This window comes from Ictidomys tridecemlineatus, chromosome 6, assembly GCF_052094955.1.
Source record: "Ictidomys tridecemlineatus isolate mIctTri1 chromosome 6, mIctTri1.hap1, whole genome shotgun sequence".
Classification (NCBI taxonomy): Eukaryota; Metazoa; Chordata; class Mammalia; order Rodentia; family Sciuridae; genus Ictidomys; species Ictidomys tridecemlineatus.
The window spans coordinates 121686434-121710124 of NC_135482.1; the positions used below are offsets into that span (position 1 = coordinate 121686434).

A 23691-nucleotide genomic window follows, 5' to 3' on the forward strand; every position below is an offset into this window, starting at 1 on the left:
ATTATGTAGGTGTGATTGATGGAGTCCCTGGCCACGTGAGTGAACTCAATCCCAGATCCCCTTCTGTCCTCAGAAGTGACGAGTTAGGTCTGAAATCACCCAGCTAAAAACCCAAACCCTCTAATCACATGGTTGGTCTTTATAGCCTGCCAGCCCCTATCCTGAATCTAAGGGTCACCATGAGCCACTTCATTAGCATAAACTCAGGCATGGTCTGAGGGGCCCACCAAGGCAACACAGACACTCCTACCTCTCAGGAAATCCCAAGGTTTTAGACCCCAACCCCACCCCCAATGTTCCAGGAAACAGGGGAAATGACCAGCTACATTCTTTCTAATATAACAGTAAGTAATTGGAAGTTATTAAGAGTTTTGGACACAGTAGAGATGTGTAGAGCTTGTTCAATCCAGAAAAAAGTTAATTTCAACATTTACAGCACCTTAGTCAAACATGAAAAGAAAAGAAAAACTCCCTAAGAATACTATAGGCAATCCATAAAAAGAAATTGCGATCGAAGCCATGAGATTTCAAGGACTACAGGAGGAAAACAAAAAGGGAACAATTCGGAGAGCAGAGACTTTTGACTAAAATATAATAACAAGTAGGGATTTATAATAAGATGGGAACTGAAAATTAAAAATACACTAAATGAGAAAATATATTTATTTTCCTGAAAGGAACCCAAAGTTTGTGATAGCATGGTTTTCACAACTTCAGAATCATGTGAGGCCCAAAGTTGGAGGGTAGGGAAGTGAATTACTTAGCTTTAAGTTAATACAATGAAATAACTGAGGAAATGAACTCTATAAAAAGAAAAGGTTTATTTATCTCACAGTTTGGAGGTTCAAATCCAATATCAAGAGGCCCAATTAGTTTGGCCTCTGCTTGAGAGTGGCACAGCAATGACAGGAGCATATCAAAGTAAATGTCCTCACAAGTCAGGAAGCAGAGAGAAATAGAAGGACTGGGGTCCTCCCACTTGAGGTTATACCCCTAGCATCCTCCTACTAGATCCCACCTCTCAAAGGTTCCAGTACCTCCAAATAACACCACCCTGAGGACCGAGCTTTTATATATAGATCTTTGGAGAGTGTTCTTCCAAACCATAGCGGAAAGCATGAAGGAAATCTGCCCAGGATGTACTTTTCCACAGGAAAACTTAGCACCTGTCTTTAGAGATCCCATACAAGCCTTTAACTGCCAAGTTCACTTTGAGATTTGTTATTGAAAAAAAAGTCTCAAAAATAAATAATCCCCTTTCTCTTCCAAATTACAATATTCTTAACTTCCACTTGTACAGATTGCAGCCACTGGCAGATGGCTCTGGAACAGAGTTTGGCAAAGAGGGGACAAGACCACAGTGTGTTTGGGAAGTAGAGTACGAGTCAAGGGAATGCTACACAAGGAAGAAAAAAATGAAATATGGAATGTCTTTGGCTTCCAGCTGAGCTGACTGCATGAACAAATAGTGACCCCATTATCCAAGGCCATATATATTAGGGAGAGAAGCACATAAAGGGAATGCTTAAAAGTGGATCCTGAGACATCCACATGAAGATGGACAGGAAGCAATTAGAAAGACAAGTCTGAAGGTCAAGGGTCCATCATTGTCATATGTTTTTAATTACTTAAATGGAGACTCTTTAAATTTTTTTTTTTAAAGAGAGAGTGAGAGGAGAGGAGAGAGAGAGAGAGAAAGAGAAGAGAATTTCCAACATTTTATTTTTTAGTTCTCGGCGGACACAACATCTTTGTTTGTATGTGGTGCTGAGGATCGAACCCGGGCCGCACGCATGCCAGTCGAGCGCGCTACCGCTTGAGCCACATCCCCAGCCCGAGACTCTTTAAATTTAAAACAGTCTCTTTCAACTAGAAGAAAGGTTGATATTGCAAGCTTAATTATTTGTATTAATATTTGTGTTCTAGTGAGTGGGCAAGCGGGAAGATGGGTAGATGGATGATTGGATGAATGAATAGTAGATAAAGTGTAGTAGCTAACACCTTCGTTTTTTTTTTACCTCATTTTTTTATTATTAGTTGTTCAAAACATTACAAAGCTCTTGACATATCATATTTCATACATTTGATTCAAGCAGATTATGAACTCCCAAATAAGGAATAAAACCAAAAATTAAACTTTGTGAAATTCAACTTTTTCCCTAAGTTTCTTCCAAGCATTTATTCATGAGACATCTCACTTAATCTTCATAATGAACAACAACAACAAAAAAAATGGACCTGCAGACCCTGTTTTCACAACCAAGGAAAACCAAGGTGGGTAATGAAAGGTTTTCAGAATGAAAAGTGGGTTGAGGAATTCAGAACTTACCTCCACAGCAAAAAGAGCAATGAATTCTCAATGCGGAGGAAGCCCGTATCCCAGGCCTGGGGAGAATTCTCCTGGAAGTCACCTAAGCCATTTTGCCTGCATCAGGGTATGGCCCACCTGTATTTTCTGGAAAAATGTCTGTGCTGCATTAAGAAACCCTAAGAGGGCTTTCAAAATTTCCCCCAGCATTCTCCCCCTGATTCCTGCATCCCCAATATTTGTGGGATGGAAAATCCCTGTTGCAACTAACCTAACACTGGACTACTATATTTTATAATTGTCTGCACTTGTCATAGACTGTCTAGGCTGAAGAAAATTTATATAGAAAGAATATATCTCAACTGAACAAAGTAACAGATGGAAGCCTTGGACTGAGGGCTCTTGTCCACCTATCCCTAAGGAGATTTAATAGGATTCAGCATTTTTCTTTCTGGTAGTTCCTAATTTAAAACAAATCCAGCATGCATCTCTCCAGCCCATGGTTGTGTGCCAGGAAATTCCCTGGGTGCTGCAGGTACAAAAATGAACACATTTTAGTCCCTGTGCCCCAGAGTTTTATTGGACTCTCTCCCAGATCCCTGATCTCTACATACTTGGCTTGCAGACGTGGCACCCTGCCCTCATGGAATTGAGAATCGACTTTGCACATAGGTAGGGGAGAGGTAGAGATGAAGATAGATGTTGCTCAAATAATTCCACACAAAGGCAAAAATCACAATTGTAACAGGGGCTAAAAGGAAAAGTGGCTGAATGTTAAGGAGTCTTTAATGGAAATACCTGATAGATTAGGCTTCCCTACAGATTTGCCTGAGTTTGAAAGGATGAGTAGGGGGAAGGAGGTATGAAGCGATGCCCGTAGAAAAAAAATACAGGGAAGGAACTTGGCAGAGGGTCCAGGAAATGAAAAGCAGGTCTATGTAACAAACCAGCAAGCAAGAAATGAATGGAGACGTAGGTAGCTGGGAACATGGTAGTCCTTACAGAGCTTTAGAGGCCAGTGAAAGTTTTGCTTTTGGGGTGAGTGATAGAATATTCTAATGAGATAAACATAACTGAGGCCAGAGTAGAGGGAAGTCAAGGTGGATTTAGGGAGGCCATTAGAAGAGCATTGAGATGAGTTCAATGGGAAAGGAGGGCCACTTGCCTGGGCAGTCATGGAGAAAATGAAGAGAATTGGAATATAAAACTGAGTCTCCTTTTCTGTCTCCTCCCCCATCCATTCTCCTTCACTGCATGTTGCTGCCACTGCTTGAGACTTCCTCTTTTCTTTCTTTTTTTCCAGTTTCAATGGACACTTTCATTGATTTAAAACAAATAGACACTTTTATTGATTTAATAAAATAGATCATCTATGTTAATAGATCATCAATGGTTTCTCCCTAAAACTAGAATTTCTTCACGTTCCCATGCCGAGGAGTGAACAGGGACAAGCTGATCACAACAAGCTACTTCAAAAAAGAGAAATAAGTTGACACAGCTCACTTTGTTGTAACAGGCAAACTATAAATAGATGCACTCTAGAATGCACAATGGTTTAGTCACTAAGAGATTTAAATGAGACCTTGAAGAAGGTAGGCAAATCCAGGGTGCAGTAAAGAGAAGCTGAGATGCTATGCAACTGTTTAAGGGATCCTGTGCTGCATCTCTTGGCCACTAGCTGAATCTTGCTGTGGGGGTAGGTTTTAGCTAATGTCAAGTGGAGATGTGGAAAATGCTAAGATGACTTAGGGGCCATGCCCAGGAACCAAAAGGCAGGAAAAGTACTAAACATTGCTGACAGCATCCACTCCAGGAAGGACTTCACCTTCTAGGAGCTCCAAACTAGCTTCACCACCCGTGCTCACACGGCTGACTTTATCCTTTGTTCCATTTGGCACAGCAAGTGGCCGTGTCTCCACCACCTGTGATGGGAACGCAGCCCCTGGAAGTGGCTTTCACCACCTCCCTCCATGAGTGCTTTGGTCCTCTGGGCAAAAGTATCCCATTCAAAGACACCCACAGGTCCATTCCATATGATTTGCTTAGCCCAACCGACAGCTTCCGCATGTTTCTTGCTGCTCTCAGGACCACAGTCCAAGCCCAGCCAGCCAGCAGGTATTCCAGAGGACACAGTGTCTTGGCCGGTCTTGGCATTCTCATCAAACTTCTCAGCCGTGACAAAATCAACAGGCAAGGTGATCTTCACGCCGTTCTTCTCAGCTTTGGACATAAGGTCTTTGACAATCTTGGATCCCCCTTCATCCAACAGAGAAGTGCCAATCTCCATGTTGTTGAGCATCTTAAGGGAGGTTAAAGCCATTCCACCACTAAGAATCACCTCATTGACTTGTCCAGCGTATCATTGATCAGCTGGATCTTGTCTGCAACTTTAGCTCCACCTAAGATGGCCAGGAAAAGTTGCTCTGGGCTCTCTAAGGCCTTGGCAAAATAGTTCAGCTCCTTCTTCATCAAAAAACACCAGCCTTCTGTGAAAGATTGACTCCCACCATGGAGCTCCATACGCAGCGTCAAAAGCATCATTCACACAGACATGCCCTCGTTTAGAAAGTGAAGCTCAGAAAGATTCTACTTTGGCTGGCTTGGCTTTAACCTTGTTCCCAGAAGCATCTTCTCCCTTCCCTTCTTCCTCAACATGAAAGCAAAGGTTCTCCAGGAGGATAACAGACCCAAGCTGCTGGATTGGCACCAGCTTTCTTTACTTCTGGGCCCACACGGTCCTTCCAGATCAGAACATCCTTGCCCAGCAAATAGTTTAATTTTATAGCAACTGGTTCTAAGGAGTACTTGTCAGACACGGGAACTCCATAGGCCAGCCCAGGTGAGCCTTCTACTTTTCTACCCTGGATGATGGCTACCACCTCCAATACATCAATTTCCCGTGCTGCCACCATCTTCATCCCACATTTATGCCTTGCTTGCAACTTTTCAGAAGTTCGCCCTCACCTTCACAGTAAGGCTGAGGATTGAGCATGGTGTTGAAGCCAAGGGGACCTCCCACCCCCAGGCTAGCGCTCTGGCCTGCTGCCGCTCCCCAAACACACACTTACACTGATGGCTGGTCTCCACACACCTGCCTTTCCCTATGCTCCTTGTCTCCTTAAGAATTCCCTCACCTGCCTTCATGTGAATGACTCCTCTTCCTATTTAAATTTCAGTCCAAATGACTACACTGTGGCTTTCATAAAAAGATTCTACTGATCACCGTCAGCAATCACAGACCTACACAGACTCATGCAGACACACATACGTGAACACACATGCAAATATGGACACATGGCCACTGCATCTGAATACTACCCTCCTGTTGATAAACACACCATTATGGAGTTTCCATTACACTGAGTTTTAATTGTTTGAATAGGAACAATACTACTTTTTTTCTGAAAGTGCCCTAAATATGTGACATGATATGATCTTCATAAATATTTGAGAAGATCCCAGGGACAGAGGGGATGGAATCAAAGGAAGGAAAGAGAAAATGATTTAGCAGAGAGAATATAGTGCTCTCTGGAGTCAGAACAGAGGCCTCTGTACCCTCCATCACCTTACCTGTACACCTGAAGCACTAAATATCAACCTAAAAATTTGGAACTATTTTTCATTTATTGTTTTTTTATAATTTAATTATAAACACTATAAACTTTATATTTTTCTTATTTTCCATTGCAATATAAGTCCCACTATGAGCTACAGGTCTTTCATATCCTGGTCTAGGCATCTGACCTTCATGATAACAATTGTAAAACATAGATACTCCTCAACTTATAATGGGCTCACATCCCCATAAACCCATTATGAGTTGAAAATATCATAAATGGAAAATGTGCTTAACATGGCTAACTCACTGAATGTCCCAGCTGAGCTATCCCACATAGTAGAGTATCCCTGGTTTCCTCCCAAGAACATGAGGCTGACCAGGAGCTGTCCCCACAGAGCATTGCAAAGGAGGATCAGACCACATGGCACTACCCCAGGAAAATCTCCCAATTCCTAAGCCTGTTTCTACTGAATGGTTTCTACTGAATGCACATCACTTTACTACCATTGTAAAATCCTAAATGGAAGCATTATTAAGCCAGATATTATCTGTGATTATAAAATTATAAATTATAAAATTTATAAAATCAATGAATTGGATTAGCAACAGCTCAGTAACTAACCTGGGAGAAATTTCTCCATTTCCTGCAACTTCACTTACCCATTGTTGAGGGATCACCCCTTGAAAGGAGGTTAGGCACAGATTTACTCTCGGGAGGTTTCTGCTCTCATGTCATAAAGTAGTCTGGCTCCTGCAAATTTAACCACCACCGACAAGGGTGAGACTGTCAGTTCAACTTTTACTGTCATCAGATAGCCTAACACTTGGGAACACTCAGGTGCTCTGGTTGTCATACCCTGCCACCAACAGAAGGGCTGGTAAGGATGGGCACAGAGCAGGGATCCACTGGGTGCATTTGCCCAGCTTGCTAAAGGTCATTGAGGGGCAGGAGGTGGGGCTTCCCACAGGACAGAGTGGGAGGCAGAGGCTGGAGGATAAGCCAAACTCTCTCCTCCCTGCCAAAACCACAGCAGCTTAGAGGTGTCCCAGGTCACGCCGAGCACCAGGCATGCAGCCAGATGGCCTGCAAAGTACACTCTGCTTGGCCCCTGCCTGGCCGGGATCCAGGTATCCTGAGCTCTTCTTCACAGGGATCGCACCTCACTCCACTCTTCCCCACCCCAAGCTAGGTGCCTAACAGACAACTCAGGCTAAGAACACAACAGAATACCCAAGGAAAGGACATAGTTGGAGACCGAGGACAGAGGATGTCACCTCAGGGTTGGACAGAGTCATGAGAAAAGAAGGGACATGAGTTAGAAGAGTTGATTCTCATACTTCTGATGCTGTGGTCTGCTCTGGGTAGGAACAGACATGGGTCTGAATGTTCTAAGCACTTTTCACCAAACACACTCAACCATTGAATGATTTAAATATAGTGAAGTGTCATTCCAAGTTCAATGAGAGCTGATGCAGAGCTACACTTGATTGCTTGCCTTCTCTGAGACAAATTCTCATCATATTTGCTCATGGAAAAAAGAAGTCTTCCGATTGTTTATCTTTCTATACTTTTCTTTGCCAGGCTCTGAGCTAAATATGACTGTTCATTCACGATGTTCCAAAGCACCAGCTCTGAAGGGGAGATACCATTGTTCCCTCTTCTTTGGTGAGGAAGCAGACATTAGGCAACTTCTCCCAAACAACAGAACTTAGCATTGGCAGAGTGTAAATCCACATGGAGCCCCCTTTCTGTCCAGATCTTCCCAGTGTGCCGTGTATCACTGTGGCCATTAGCAGAGCTGGTGAACACCACTTGGGTGCCATGTGGGCAAAATGTTTATCGTTCCAGGAGTCATGTATTTACACTTTAATTCATAATGAATATATCATACAATTAAATATAAAAATATTTAATGTATGATGGTGACATTGATTTCCCACATGCAGTACAGCCCAGAGTTTCCTTTTTAAAAGAAGCCTTTATTTACATAAAAGGAAAAAGAAAACAAGAAAAGCTAAAGAAAAATATTGATGATGGCAATAGTCACCAAGATGCTATTCAAATGGTGGAGTCTGACTTCTCTACACTACACCAACCGCCCTCTTCAGCTTCGATGTTCTACCCAGAAACGGTTTCCTATGCTGGTTTCCGGGCACTGATAAAACATTCCACATAGCATGCGGTGCTTGTCAGTAACTTTCAGCACATTGAATTAAAAACTGTAGCTGTGATGCATGGAACAGATGCCTAATCACTGAAAAGTTCCACATTTCCACCATGAATTACACTTATTCTGGCCATCCAAGGCTGGAAACCCTCAGAATCATCCCAAACCGATAATCTGAAAATGTAAATGGAGACCAAATGAGACCGTCAGAAACACAGGATGCTCCTAGCCAGCACCCAGAGCAGTTGTCAGGATGAATCAGGGCTCCTAAGAGGTCCATGGACAGCCGATTGGGCAACCAATCCTCTCAATAAGTAACTGCTGAGTTGATTGCTGCATGGAGAAATCACTGATGAGTCACCCGACTATTTCTACGTATCACTTACCATAAGGCGAGGTGTCAAGCTTAATGCTTGGAAATATATAAATAATAATCATGATTCCCGATTTCAAGGGGCTGGCACCAGACCAGAGGAATAAAAGTTAACTGTGAAAACAGTAAGCAAGGTGTTGTAGGCAAATAAGAGGAGGAAGAGGAAGAGGGGAAGAACAGTAAGAATAATAAGACCGTGAAGAAACTGCTGGGGTGGAAGAATGCCATCACTTTCAGCTCAAGTTATCCAGAAAGGCTTCAGAGAAGAGACCAGATCTCAGCAAGTTCTTAAAAGATGGTTCAGCTTGCACTGATTGTATAGACAGACAGGATGGTGGGCTCGGTCGGATAGCTAAGAGAGGAGTGTGATTAGGATCTGGACCTGCATGAGAAGACCCAAAACCTGGGACACACACACATTGAAAACAAAAAAAAAAAAAGAAGAAGAAGAAAAAGAATCATCCTTGGTATGTCATGCAATTTAAAGGTGTGACGCAATGGCGCTTCCCTGTGCTCCTAAGGCTCTCAGGGAAAACAAACACCAATTCATGCTTTGTATTTTCAATGAGTGAAAATAACGCCACCTGGATAAAAGTGACCTGGAGATTCAAGAACCGAAAACCATCTTGGTTGTTGTTATTTTTGTTCACTAAAATCATCACAATGCCCACACCCATCCACAAGAACATCATCCAAGGGGGAGAAACGAATCCTAACAGCAGACTAGCCACACCTCTCCAGATCTGTCACTACTAGGAGTCCCCAGGTGAGATCCTCCAGATCTACTGGAGCAGGCAGGAAACCCCAAAGCCAAGGAGGACACTGCTTTGAAAAGGGTTCTATTGACAGTTTTCCATGCAAAGGAGCCAGAACTGAGAGTGCATGGACCATGCGGAACATTGCCACCTTTGGAGCCAAAATGATATCTGCCCATCGAATGCCTCCCTGATAAGCAAACACACCAGCACTACGGCATGAGTTGCTAGTCCCTCAGGACCAATAGCATTTCTGCTTTGAGGTCTTTGTTATTGCACACCTTGACAATAGGTTTGGTCAAATGATATGCAAGATACCTGAACCAGGGCTTTGAGACCTTGTTCGGTGACTTTGGAGCAATGTCGCTCTGGCTGGTAATGTGTATGTAGCTCTCCATGGACGGGGCATGCCTGTTTTCCAAGGTGACCAGGTAACAAGAATCTAACCAAAATCAATAAGATAGGCCTCTCCCAGGACTTTTTTTTTTTAACAATTTTTATTTATTTATTTTTTAATTTTTTATATGCCACATTTTTTATTGGTTGTCAAAACATGACAAAGCTCTTGACATATCATATTTCATACATTAGATTCAAGTGGGTTATGAACTCCCATTTTTACCCCAAATACAGATTGCAGGATCACATCGGTTACACTCTCCCAGGACTTAACAGGTACGTATGTAAAAGGAGGGGCTGTCTGTTAGCAAACCAAAAACATTGTCCTCAGAGGACGGGAAAGATGGGAAGAAGGGGCTTCCACCCTAGATAAGGAGGAGGTAGGTACTCTTATCACAATGCCAACAAGAGTCCTAGAAAGGAATTTAAAACACTTTATCTCTTGCACCATGTGAACTGGGGCAGCCACAGCAAAGTGGTGACACCATGATATGCCTCAGAAAGAAAATCTCTGGTAAGGAAAGTAAAATGGTCTATGGGGTGAGCCAAGTAAATCTCCTCAGGGGTAAAGGGAGAGACAGGCAGCCTCACCATATACAGTGTCTATTCCCCTCTTGGGCTTGGCAGTCTCTAGCCCATTGGCCATCCTAGGACTGGACTCCCACTACTTTCTCCTACCTACTTGCAGCACTTCTGGGCTTCTCCTTTCTGTATATCCCAAACCTCCACCCTCATGATGGTCCACATTCCCACCTTCTCTCTCCTAAAATCTGATAGGTGTTTCCCACTGTCATCCAGGCTCTGGTCTCCAATATCTCTCAAAATACCACCATCCACATAGTGGCCAGAGAGGACCAATCAAGGACCAGTCCACCCAGGTCTCCCCTGTGCTGCAGACTTCCAGTGGCTCCGTGTTTCCTACCATGAGAAGTTGCTGCTTCTCCCTGAGACATGGTGCATCTTGCCAGGCAATTCATTTGGTTCAGACACTCGGTAGATGCTCAGACCATTCAGTGATCCTGTTCATTAAGATAGCAACAACTGAGCCATCCCATTAGGTTTACAAAGAAAAGAAACAATGAAGTAATATTTACCAATCTCTTCTGCCACCTTGGTGATTCTTCCACCCCTCAGTTAGAACCAAGTTTGACAAACCAACAGTGACTTCACTAAATTTTTATTTCATACAAGCTGGCCTTGCACTAGATGAAATGATTTGTCCCATTTCCCTTTGAAAAAAAAATAATGCACTAAAGTTTTGATACCACCAATATGCATTACCTAAAGTATAATTTAAGCTTACACACATGTATTTCTTTCTATCTATTTAAAAGTGGGAAAGCTTTGAATTATACCAGCCTGCACAGATCAAAGACCCACTGGGCTTATCAATAGAATCTTCAATTCCTGACTCTTTTCTCCTTTACTACAATATGTGATGTTCCGCCTTGAAGGAAAATCTGAGGGGGACTGATCTGATTACCTGCATGCCCCATTTCAAGAGACTGTGAGTGCTTCGTGAACTGCTTCAGGTAGATGGAACGGTCTATTACAGCATTTTAACATTCACAATGTCACAATTCATTGTCACATTTTAACATTCACAGTGACACAGCTGGGTTCTCATTGAAGACATTGTCATGAGAAGCCTTACGTTCAAAGATATAAAGACCATCGATGATATGCTAAAGGTAAGAGGAAGGCCAGAGAGACAGAACTAAATCATGTGTATACACTATGCTGCTGGGGTCTGGCTTTTTCCAATCCATTGATGTCACTTTGTCAGGCTCCACTCTATAACTGTTGTGGAAATGCTTTCTTTGGGGATCAAATTATTAAGTATTTTTAATACTCTCTCCAAAACTTAACTTGCCCTCTTTGAGAAGGAATAGGGAGTTGGGTGAGAAGGACTGTTACATTAGTCAGTTTTCCATTGCTATAACAAAAATACCCAAGACTGGGTCCTTTATTTAAAAAAAAAAAGAGCCTTATTTAGCTCACAGTTTTGGAAATGGAAAGTCCAAACAGCACAGCACTGTTTTAGCGAGGGCCCTCTTGACTGTGTCACACCGTGTGGATGGCATCATGAAGGGAGCACATGCAACAGAGAGAAATCACATGGCACCACAAGAAGAGAATGGGCAAGAGCCAGCCTTGCTTTTCTAAAACAGTGCTCCCTTGAGAACCAAAGGGTCCCAGGAGAACTCTCTTGATCTCTTCTGATTACCACCTACTGGGCTCCCTCTCTTCAAGATCCTGCCACACTTTACATCAGCACATGGAGGATCAAGCTTCCAATACACAAACCCCCAGGAAACAAGCCATGTTTAAACACAGCAAGCAATTTTAGAGGACTTCAAATGGTGCTAGGTGCCACCAGGGCAGAGGTGGTGTGATCGTTTGGATCTGAAATGTCCCTCAAAGGCTCATGAAGGCTTGGTCTCGAGCCTGTGATGCTATTGGGAGGTGGCGGAATGTTTAAGAAATAGGACCTGGTGGGAGGAAGTTGGGCCCTTGGGAGTAGGTACACCCTGGAGGGCACCCAGACCCTCCCTGATTCTCTCTCTTTGCCTCTTCTGTCATGAAGTAAAAAGCCCTCCTCTATCACATACCCCCTCAGTGATGTACTATGCCACCTCGGTACCAAAGCAATTGGACCAAGTGACCATGAACCGCCAGGTTTGAAAACTAGAAGCCAAAACAAACCTTTCCTCCTTTTAAGTTGATTCTCTCAGGTATTTTGACATAGTGATGGAAAGGTGACTAACACACAGGCAGGAAGAGAAAGACATGTTTGTGCAAGTGCAAGGCCGAACCCTTTCACAGCCTCATTTCATATGCATTACTCCACTGGGATGATATCCAACCATGTTGTGGTGTAGGACAGACAGGTTCTACCAAAAAGAGCATGCCTTCCTGTTCCCGTGGAGATGAGAGCTGATGGGGCTGAGGCTCTGGTGCCTCAGTGTCACTAGTAATGATCAGTTGTGGGAGGTGGGTGACTCATGGGCCACAGGCTGAGGCACAATCAGGATTTATCGGCTGCTCTTTGGGGGGAGTCTTGGCCATATGTTTTCCTGAGCCTTTGTTTTTCTGTGTCTCCCCAGACATTCTCCATACGCCTGCCTGCGAGAAACAGAGCAGAAAAGGTCTGGGAATGCAGACGCACGCACGCCTTTGGGTTCCTGGGGAGAGGGCGAGAGGTGGGGGGATTGTTTTCTTCCATTAAGCCCTGCCCTGAGCAGAAAGAAATCATCCCTAAGCTCTTGTCTTGGGTGACAATCTCCCTGACACAGGGTTGCTTTTCCTCACCTGTCTAAACTAAGTAAAGAGGATCCAATATCCACTCAGCACTGATCTTTTCAGCAGATACTCAAAGGATAAAGAAAGGATAATTTATTATTCTTCTGTTTAATCCCATAGAGTGGATTGCGAACTTCCAAACAGTCAGACATTCTTCTGAGAAAAGAAACCCCCCCCCCCTTATCAGCTTGGCCCTGTCCAAAATGTCCAACGATGACTTCACGTTGGCTTGGGCTTCAGGATGTATTTGTCCCCTGTCAATAACTAATGCTCGGGCTTGCATGTCGCCTCTGTAGAAGGGAAATCTGGAAAGCATGACAAACCACCCTTCTTAAGTGTGTATCAGTTACAACCCACTTCCCACTTTAATTATGCTCCCTAGGTAACCCTGAGCAAGAGAGGGGGCGGCCTGCCTCCATCTCACTTGGCTCAGCTTGGGGTAAAAGCACTTCAGGAGAGACAGGCCAAGTTCACTTCTTGAGAAGTTGTTTCTTTTATAAAGTATAATACCCAGGTAGGTTTTGCCTACACTGTGAACAAAAAAAAAAAAAAGTTTAATTGCTCTTCAGGTGAATTTCAAGTATGATGCTTTTAATCTCTATTTTGTGTGTGTGTGTGTGGTGCTGAGGATGGAACCCAGTGCCTCACGTATACGAGGCAAGTGCTCTACCACGAAGTCACCACCCCAGTCCCTCAAGTGTGATTTTTTTTTTTATATAAGCACAGATTATTTGTGTGTGCTACAGCTAGAGCTGGCCATCCATAGAAGCCCACAAAGCTACAAGCATCTGCACTGCCAGAGCCCAGACACCAAGGCAAGCCATCAATTTGGCATGGTTTCACCTGTGGCCATTCACTTCCTTGTCTAAGGACTTGGGGTCACTAAAGGATACAAGGTTCTTCCGGTAGACATTTCTCATTGAGTGGAAGTTGTCAAGGTGGAGTCTCAGAGTAGCGCAGCCATGTGTGTACACACACAACTACAGAAGAAGGCATTGTTATCCCAGGAGATGACAGCTCTGTTCATGTGATGGTCCCTTCCGAAGGCCTTTGAGTGTGACGAGATGTGGAGGTGGATGACAGCAGTACTGATGATCCTGACCCTGTGTGCTCCTAGGCTCCTGTATATGTTTGTGTTTTAGTTTCTAATTAAAAAACTTAAAAGGTAATGAAATTTAAAACTTTAAAAATAGAAAAAGAAACTGATAGAACAAGACCATCAAAGGAAGAAAAACTTGTACAAGCTATACAATATGTTTGTGTGTTAAGCAAAGCATTATGTACAAAAGACTCAAAAAGCTTTAAAACCTGAAGCTTGCGAAGTAAAAGTTTCACAATAAGCTACATGTATTATTGAAAAAACAGAAAAGTACGTGGGTGCAGTCTAGCGGTAATGTTTTTAAAGTCTACTGCAGTGGGCAGTGGTGTCCTCCGCCTTCACGTTCTCTCATCACAAAAACAACTGACCCACCTGGAGCATGCCCAGTCCTGCAAGCTCTGTTCATGGTAAGTGTCCTGTGCATATGTACCAATTTCTAAAAAATCTTTTATATCAGATTTTTACTATGCATTTTCTGTTTAGCTATGATTACAGCCACATATACTTACCCATTGTGTTACAATTGCCAACAGCACTCAGCTGTAACGTGCTGTGCAGGTTTGTAGCCTAGGAGCAACAAACTCTACCATGTTGCCTAGGTGTGTGGAAAGCTGCACCATCTAAGTTTGTGTAAGCAGACTCTGCAATGTCCACACAATGATGAAATTACCTTTTGTTGCATTTCTCAGAACTATCCCTGTCATTAAGGGATACATGATTATATCTGTTTTCTAATTCTTCACTAGAGCATGAAATTTTTGAGCATAGAAACTAAGGCTCATTGGTTTCCGTATCCCTAACTCCCCAGCACATGGAAGCCATTCATTGTTGACAACCTGACTGACTTACTAAGTAAACCAATGAAAGAATTTTCCTGAGATATCAGGACACAGTTTTAAAATCAGTATTCAAAATATCTGAATAAAAAGAAGTATGATGTTCCAAAGAAATAAAACAAGCTTCCCCGATTTTCCCCAAAGTCTACTCTTAAATGATATGATTCATGTGAGAGTAGGATAGCTTCCATCATTAGGAAAACCACATTCACTGTATTAGACTATTTTTCATTGCTATAATGAAACACATGAGGCAGGCTAATTTATAAAGAAAAACAATCATTCTATTTAACTCACAGTTCTGGAGGTTGAATGGCCTGGTGTTAGTATGATCTCAACTCTGGTGAAGGCCTCATAGTGAATGGAACCACAAAGGCAGAAACATGTGTAGGTGGAAAGATCACATTTGAGATAGGGAGCCAGCAAAATTCAGTGTCAGACTCACTTTTAAACAATTCATTCTCCTGAGAACTAATAAAAGGTCCTATGATGGATTCAGGTAGACATTTAATTCATTTAGTCCTTAATCCATTCCAAGGGTACTCCACAATCACTAAGAATCTCTTATAAGGCCCCACTTCATAAAAGTCCACTATCCATCTCCCAACATTCGCACACTTGGGACCAAGCTTCCAACACAGGAACCCTGGGAGGACTCACTCAAGCCGTATTGAACACACAGCACTCACTGATAGTGAAATTTAGGAATCCCAGGAATCTCTTCATTTCATAATATCTCTGAATTTTTTAAATGAATAATGTGGATAATGAGAAGTCATAAAATTGGGCCTAACATACTTGTCCCAGGCTGGGGCTCAATGGCAAAGCTGTAGGTCAACTGGAAATATGAATTACTAAGCTCATGTTGTGTTTCTTAGGTGGCTAATTTTTTATAGCTAAAAAAAATTCCTATTGTAAGCTCACTTCCATGTGACATAAAGAAATGGAAATGAGCTAGAAGATATCAAAGGTTTTCCTTCCCTTTAGTCAATATCCATAACTACCACCCAGACTGAGATCCCTTTAAGAACAATACATGGGGGCTGGGGTTGTAGCTCAGTGGTAGAGCGCTTGCCTAGCATGCGTGAGGCCCTGCGTGTGATGCTCAGCACCTCATACATATAAATAAAATAAAGATCCATCAACAGCTAAAAAAAATTTTTTACAAAGAACAAGATAAAAAAAAAACCCATGCTATGTAAAATGGTCCATTTTTAAAGCTTCAGTCATTAACGTTGGAGAGACAAAGTCCTGAATGAAGCGACCGCTGGAGAGGCACCATTCAACACCTCCCTTTGTGGTCATGTCAGCACACAACACTAGACGCGATGGTCATTCACGGGGGTTAGCTCACTCCTGACAAGTTGTCTTCTCGTGTTAGCGGCAGGGAGGACCAGCTGCCTACCCCTTCGTTTTTAGGAAGGACCAAGAGACTAAGCGTAGCCAATGAGCCAATGAGCGGTGATAAAAAGTGACGGAAGCATTTCATCACCTGTGGAAGACGTTCTGCTGCTCAGTTTTCTTCTGTTATGGAACCATGAACATCTGAATCGGTGGCTAAACTATCATCCTGGGTCCCTGAGAGACTACGTTAAGCAGAGCATCCCACCTGCATGAGACAGATAACAAAGTGCAGATGAGAAAAATCACAAGCTTTTGTTTTAAGCCACCAAGATGTGGGGGTCTCTTTGGTAGTTGTGATTGCAGTGGAACCTAGTTTACCCTGTCAGATGCAGTAGGTGACTGACAGCGTTGAAAACCAAGGTTAGAGCCAAGGGAAGACTGGCTCGCAGCCCCAGCCAGCCCCTCACTTCTCTGTGTTCCAGGAGAGAGGGGCGTTCCCAGCATGATGCCACGTGCAAACAAGTCATAGGGATCCTTTGCAGGGTTATGGTGAACATGATGGATCCAAAGCCTCTTGCACAGTCTCCTGCCCTTAGTGAGTGCTCAGAAAATGGTAGCAATTCATATTCTAATTTCTAGCTCTCTCCTTCAAGATGTTTTGGGCAGGATGTGAGTCTAGAGAAGAGGAGAGCAGAGCACCTACACCTGCATTTGATCATCTAACAGATAGGATTTGAAAGCCTATCGTGAAACAACTCTGTCTAGAATCCTGTCCTGGGCAGTCCTCACGAGCTAGACAAGGAGTCAGAGATGGAACATGCAGTCCCCGTATAGACAGGCTCTCACTGGGAGAAGTACAGTGCCATGGGAGTCCTGAAGCAGGACCACTTCTTTAGGTGTGGGCATCCATCCGGGGAGTGGCAGTGGGAGCCAATGAGGCAAGTCTGGTATAAGGAGGGGTGGACATATGCTTGTGGAGGAGGACCAGCCCCTGCAAAGGAGGAGGAGGAGTGACGAGTGCTCTTAGAGACCGGAACTGAAAATAGGAGGGGCAGGCTGTGAGAAAGGGGGGCTGCAGACATAAAAGGAGATTTGATCCTACTCAAAACACACCCAGATAGTCTTCCCAGCAACTAGAACTTCTCAAGCTCATCTTCTTCTCTTTGTCCACAAGGTATAACTTGGAATGAAGTCCTGCTGGGCGCAGAAGACAGAAAAATCCGTCTGCTCTCCTAACATCTGTGCACCATCATTCAATTCAACCTGCCACAGAACTAGCTCACACAGTGCAGGGGCTGGGTCCTTTGGCATGTTGGTGTTCTAGGATTCCAGAAAGACATTCTTATCTCCCCGCCTCCCCTCTTACCATCAGCTTTATGGAACCCATATTCTCAGGCTGCAGAACTTGCAGAAGACGCACAGCATGAGCGGCAACTCTCTCCTTGGCAATCAGTGCCCCTGAATTGCTGAGGCAGGGAATGGAATTTCTACCTCTTATCCCACCCAGTTTTCGGACTCTGGAACCCAGGAAACACGTTCTACTATTTGCACTAGTAATGGGAAGAAGAGAGAAGCCCTTCCCTTCCTTGCTCCATCCCCTGCAGGAGGACATCCAAGGATAGACAAGCATTCCCTTTATGCCGCTGGATTGGTCCACTTTCTCCTTGCCCAGGAGGAGAATTAGGCTCATCTTGTCCTGCCAGCTCCAAATTATTTCTGGCTCGTTCATCCGTCCCACTGAAAGACTCCTAGGATTAAGAGATATGGCAAGGTCTTATTATGGACATTGAATTCACTCACTCGGCACGCACCAGAGCAAAGGTTTGCACAGAAACTTGACACCCAGAGCCAATAAAGTCTGTGCCATCAAAAGCAAGTCAAAACACAATGGCATCCAGCAAAGCAGCCAACAGATTGTCAGCCTGTCCTCTGAAGCAAGAGTTTTGCAGAAGCGCCAGCAGAGAAGTTTGAGAAGAAGCCAGGAAAGGAGTGAATTCCAGGAGCCCCTCGCTGCTCCTGCTGCTGCCGCCGCCATCGCTGCTGCTGCTGCTGGAAAAACACATTCCCGCATCTGGCATCCGAGCCCGGCAGTTGTAGCGGGCCCCGCCCCGCCTGTGTGGCCGGGAGTGCCCTCCAAAATGTGCAGCCGAGAGATGACAGGACAGCACAGGTACCACCAGCGCTGCCAGCCGCGGGAGGCCTGCCAAGTGCGAGACGTCGCCATCCGGCGCGTGCCAACTTCTTTGTGCCGTAGTGGCTGGGCTTGAGAAATGCCAACCTTGGGTTTGGATTAAAAACTCTCCAGAATAGAGAGGATTCTTTTCCATCCACACCCCAGTCTATTCATGAGAAGCAGGGTGCTCGAGAACACATCTCCATGAGGAAGAATAACCCCAGAGGAGCAATGAAGAGGGCTGACAGCCAGCAGCCCAGTGCAGGAACTTTTGGAGAAAACCAATAAAAGGGGCCTAAAATCCGCACACGGCTTCCAACAACATTGAAGATCAATCCCAGGGCCAAGATCTGCTCCCCTGTTCTGCTCTCTTGACAAAAGGGTATTTTCACAACCAGGAGGCCGTGCTTCCTCCAGAAAGAGGCAATGGGTTTGCTCCTGCTCCTGGGCCCTGTCACCTCATCTCCACTTGGAAGTGCAGTCCTGTGGTCTGTGAATAACACACACTACTGAGGACTGAGGAGTCGGCATGAGGGAGCCTGTGGGCTGAGGTGGCAGATGCACTCCCAAGTGGCTATTTCCAGGGAATGGCTGAGAGGAAATGACTGTTTTATGAAGGACATGCATGAAGTTGGGCGTTTGTTATAAATCTGTTTCTTAGCCATTCTTACTTAAAAGTTCAATCTAAGCCAACACCTTACTAAAAAAAAAAAAAAAAAAAGTCATGTGTGAGTCAGTATAGAAATGCCATATCCTTTAAGGCTCTGGACAGAAAGAAAATTAAAAAATAGGTTATCACTCCAAATGAAAGAATCCCTAGAAAATATGAGAACCACTAACTCTACGCACTTCACACAGAGTGCTCTAAACCTGAATTAGCAGCACAGTTTCATGCCTCAAAAGTCCTGCTGTATTACACAGATGTGCAAGCAACTATGCCAGACTAGACCAATACACACACTTTAATAAAAATAAAGAGGTAGATTCCTAACAGGTCCGCACAGAAGAGTCTGGGCACAGAGGAAGGCAAAGAGCCTCAAAGACCCCTTGGGTAGAGAGAGAGGTCAGTTGTATCATGGCTTTGAGGTGCACCTTCAGTGAAGACCTTGGCATGCTAAAGAAGCAAGTTAAATAATAAATAAAATCCAGCCTGTCATGAGTTATTAATAGCTTAGCAAGGATGGAGAATCCCATACAGAGAGCATGGTCATTTTCCTTTCTGGAAGTCCTATATTTAATGTATGAAGTCACTTAAGCTTCCTCTACTTGTGCTGTCCCTGAATTGGACAGGGCAAGAATGATGAAAGTCCTTGGAGAAATAGGAAAGGGAGATTGATCTAACATCTAATTAAAGGAATCTTGGGGAAGAGTACATGAAATTTTTTGTGCCTTTTCATCTTTCTTTCTTTCTTTCTTCCTTTTTTTGTTTAACTCTAGGCTAGGCTAATGGGTGGGGTGTTACACAGTAAAGAAAAAAAAAAAAAGCCTTGCAAGAGAGTCCGGATAGGGTGGGAGGGATGTAGCTAAGACAATGCAAGAGAAAGCACCAAGCCTGCCTGAGCCTCAAAAGATTGAGCTCCTTGCAACCCCAATAGACCCTCTGGCCAAAGGTGCTTTGACACTGGCAAGCAGAGCAGCAGCAGCAGCAGCCATACTCACCGTCACCAGACTTGTCCCAGCCCTGTCCTTGATCCTCCCTCCTGCAAGCAAATTGAAATGCTGCTTCCACCCAGGGCTGCGTTCTGCACTCTGTCTGCACTGCAGATGATGCTTCAGCTGAAATATCAATTCTATGCTCCCTGCAAAGAACTTTGGAGGTGGGGGTGTGCCCAGTGTGGCCACAGAGAGGCACCAGCACTTCTCTGGGCCTGAAACTTCACTTAATAAGACTTAGAATGATTCAGGCCAAAAGGGGAAAATGTATATTCATGCAAGATAAAGATTTAGAATCCATGCAGAAGAGTTATGGTCCACAAAGTAATCCCAACTTAACCACATTACATGCCAGAAGTAAGCTGTAAAGTTCATAGCACGTATTTACAAAGTAATGAAAGTCCACATATCATGTTTTGGAAAACAATCCTGCAAATCTGAAAGCAGATTGATTTGGCTTCTGAACATTCCTTCAAATATTTTTCTACTTGTGAAATCAAATTCTCGTCCTCGCCAGAGCATTGATGTGGAGGCATTTTATAGACGCATTATAGAAAATATGTGAAACAGGTGAGGAATTGCTGGAGGGGCCTGATGCCATTGTCTTTGAAAGAGGTCAAATTTTCCATGAGTTGAGGGCTGACAAGTCATGCCTGCTGCACTCTGTCAGGGTGGAGGGTGACTAATGTTACAGGGTGGGAGGAGCCCTGCAACTCAACACCAGAGCATAATGCACTCAAGGCAGAACCTGCAGGGTTAACTTTAGAAGGCCCGATTCAGGGTTGCTGAGCTTCCCAAAGAATGTAATGCCAACTTTGCTTTTTTTGTAGTGGGGGAAGGGAACAAAAAAAAAAATCTATCTTCTTAATGTCTTCCTGTGGGTATGATTTACTAGTCCTCTTGTAGAATCAAACATTTTGTGGTCCTCAAAAATCGAAGGATAAACGTCTCCTGAGTTCCTTTTTCATTTTTAATAAGTATTAGTAGCTGCTCACAGTGCAGGGCTATTATGTAAAAGGAAAATAAAGTGATTTGATAAACATTCCAGGAGCTTATTGAGTCCGTGTTAATTAGACTGTGTACAGACCGAATCAACACAAAGTAGTGGCTCTGTTCAAGGAGGCCGGATGAAGCATCAGCAGCAAGTTCCGGCACATGATCTCAGGGAAGACTAGAATTAACCATTCTCCCTGAGAGGTCCAGACAATCCAAAGAGCCAGGATTGAGTTGGGATCATACCTGACTTTTGCAAACCTCTGAGAATACTTTCGCTCGGAGATAATGGCATTTATAAATCTCCCATTCAGTTGATTCCCCCATACCCTCTCTGCCCTGAGATTTACAAAACAATGAGGCCCAACTGCCTACATCTTGTCAACCAGAAAAAAACTGTTAGAAAGAAACACTAGGTCATAAGCCTCTCATGGACAAGGATTCACGTTTGCTACTTGCTAACCAACAAGAGTGTGTTGGGGGCATGGAAGAAGGAATGAATGAACAAATAAGTGGTTGGGAGACCCTTTGCAAGGAAAAGAATCAACTTCTCTAAAATAAAGGATGAAAAACTAGAAATGCAAAAAGGTAGGGGTGCAGGTAGAGAGAAAGGAAGCCATCAGTGGGCAGGGACAAGGGGACCACGTCCTTGGTTTCTTCTTTGCAAACAAAGGCTGCCAGTGGCTGCCCCATGAGGGTTCCTACCCTGCCAAGGTTTGTGCATTTCTGTCTCAGTTGTAATTAAAGAACGAAAGCGTTTGGAGGAAGAGATGGGATTTAGCGAAAATGACTAGTGCTGAGTGCACAGAGGTATTGAATAAATGAAAATTGATTAAAAGGGTGAGTTTGAGCCAGAGGGAAAAAATAAGCCAAGTGTTGACAGCAGCAAAAGCATCCTCCAAGGACTTAAGTGCCAAGAACTTTCTGGCTCTTCCTTCAGATCCCTGGGGTCACCTCTCTGTGTCTATGCTTCTCTCTTGCTTCCCAAAAACCTCCTCTTTGTAGATAAAAAGAGAGCTGCTTCACAGCTCAGGTAAAGAGGCCTTGGAACCTTGGGCTCTCCATACAGTCCTTCCATAAGTAATTATTAAGTGCTTTCTGTATGTCAAAGAGAAATCAAACAATTACAGTTAGAGTCTCTGATTTTTTATTCCAGAACTCCTCATGGGATTTGGTTTTCTCCACCAGAGCATTCATTTTAGATCTTGACTCACATAAGCTACACACCCAAGTCAATGACATTTAAATTAGAATGCCCTTTATCCATTTACCGTGGAAGATATACATTTGTAATAATGGTAATATTTCAGAACCTGGCTACTCTAAGGGTGGTCCATAGTATCCACAGCTTTGGCAGCTAGTAGTTTGGTAAAATACTAGAAAAGCAGAAATTCAAGCCCTACCCAAGATCTACAGAATAAAAGCTGCATTTTAACAAGATCCCTAGGTGATCCTTATGCACACCAAATTAGAGAAACAGTGGTATAGGACAGTCATCCTCAGACATTACCATGGATCAGAATCACCTGGAAGGATGGTTAAACAAGATGGGTGGATCCCACCCAGGATTTTGGCTTCCAAGCATCTAAGATAGGGCCTAAGAATTTACATTCCTCACAAGTTTCCAGGGACTACATCTTGGGAATGACTGATCCAGACATCTAGACCACACTCATGACACGGGGCGCTTGACATAACTTCACGATGGAAGATGAAAAATTAACCTCAAGCAACAGTCCTCGGGCTTGAGCCACATCACCATCACTGGGTTGCTGGGCTCCAACCTCAGACCGTGAAGTCTAAATTTCATGACAATGAGAAAATTTAAGATCATCAAAGGCAAAATGAGAATCTTCTTTCAAATTTTCTTTTCCATCAAACTTCTTAAGGTTTCTTAAAAATTAGAAGGTGAGAAGACAATCATCAAGTGTCAAAGTCAACCGTCATTTAATATGCAGTTACTTATTTCACAAATCTGGAGCACTTTCAATAAAAAAGTAAACATAATTTTTTTTCTCTGCACTTTAACTCAGCATCCTTGATATGATTAAATCTTATCATTCTACTATCATTTCTGCAGGTCCACATTGCAATAATAATTATCAATCATAAATACAGCAAAATTCACCTTCTTCCCTTCATATTGCCCTTGACCTTTGGCCTTGCTTGAAGTCTCCATAAATTTTTGACTCCTGGGACCCACCCCTCATCAAAGTGCAGACAGATTCTTGATTCATTTTGCCCATCAGCTCCATGTTTCTAACAAAGACTTGGGGAGAAATGTGGCAGGGTGTTTTTGTTGCTGTTGTTATTTTCAGTAGCATTTTTTTAAATGTTTTATTTAAATAACACGAATAGGAGACTTCAAAAAAATGTCAGTGAAAGTGGAGGAAGGGCTGGCCCCTTGACCTGGCAGAGGACTGGTAACAGGGGAAGGTCCTGGCTTCCGAAACACAGTTCTGATGTGTCTTGACAATAGGTACCTGTTTAGACCCCACCTTTCCCATCACTGTTCTCTCTTCAAAATTAGGTTTACCTACAGTGCCTCCCCTGCACTAAGCATTACAGAATAGTTGAATAGTTGTTCCAAATGGCACCTAAAGATCACGAGAACTAAAAATAATTATAGAATTCCTTTGGGACACACCCTATGGCTGCTCTAGACAAACAGGCTTGGATATGAAAGTCCTGGGTCAGGCTGCATGCCCACCTGATCTGCAAATGACTT

The 23691-nt window shown here is 43.6% G+C and overlaps 1 pseudogene; it reads right to left on the reverse strand.

Annotated features, from left to right (window-relative positions):
* Nucleotides 1-4092: 4092 nt before the first annotated feature.
* On the reverse strand, nt 4093-7691 carry LOC101961303 (phosphoglycerate kinase 1 pseudogene; annotated as a pseudogene).
* Nucleotides 7692-23691: the final 16000 nt, after the last annotated feature.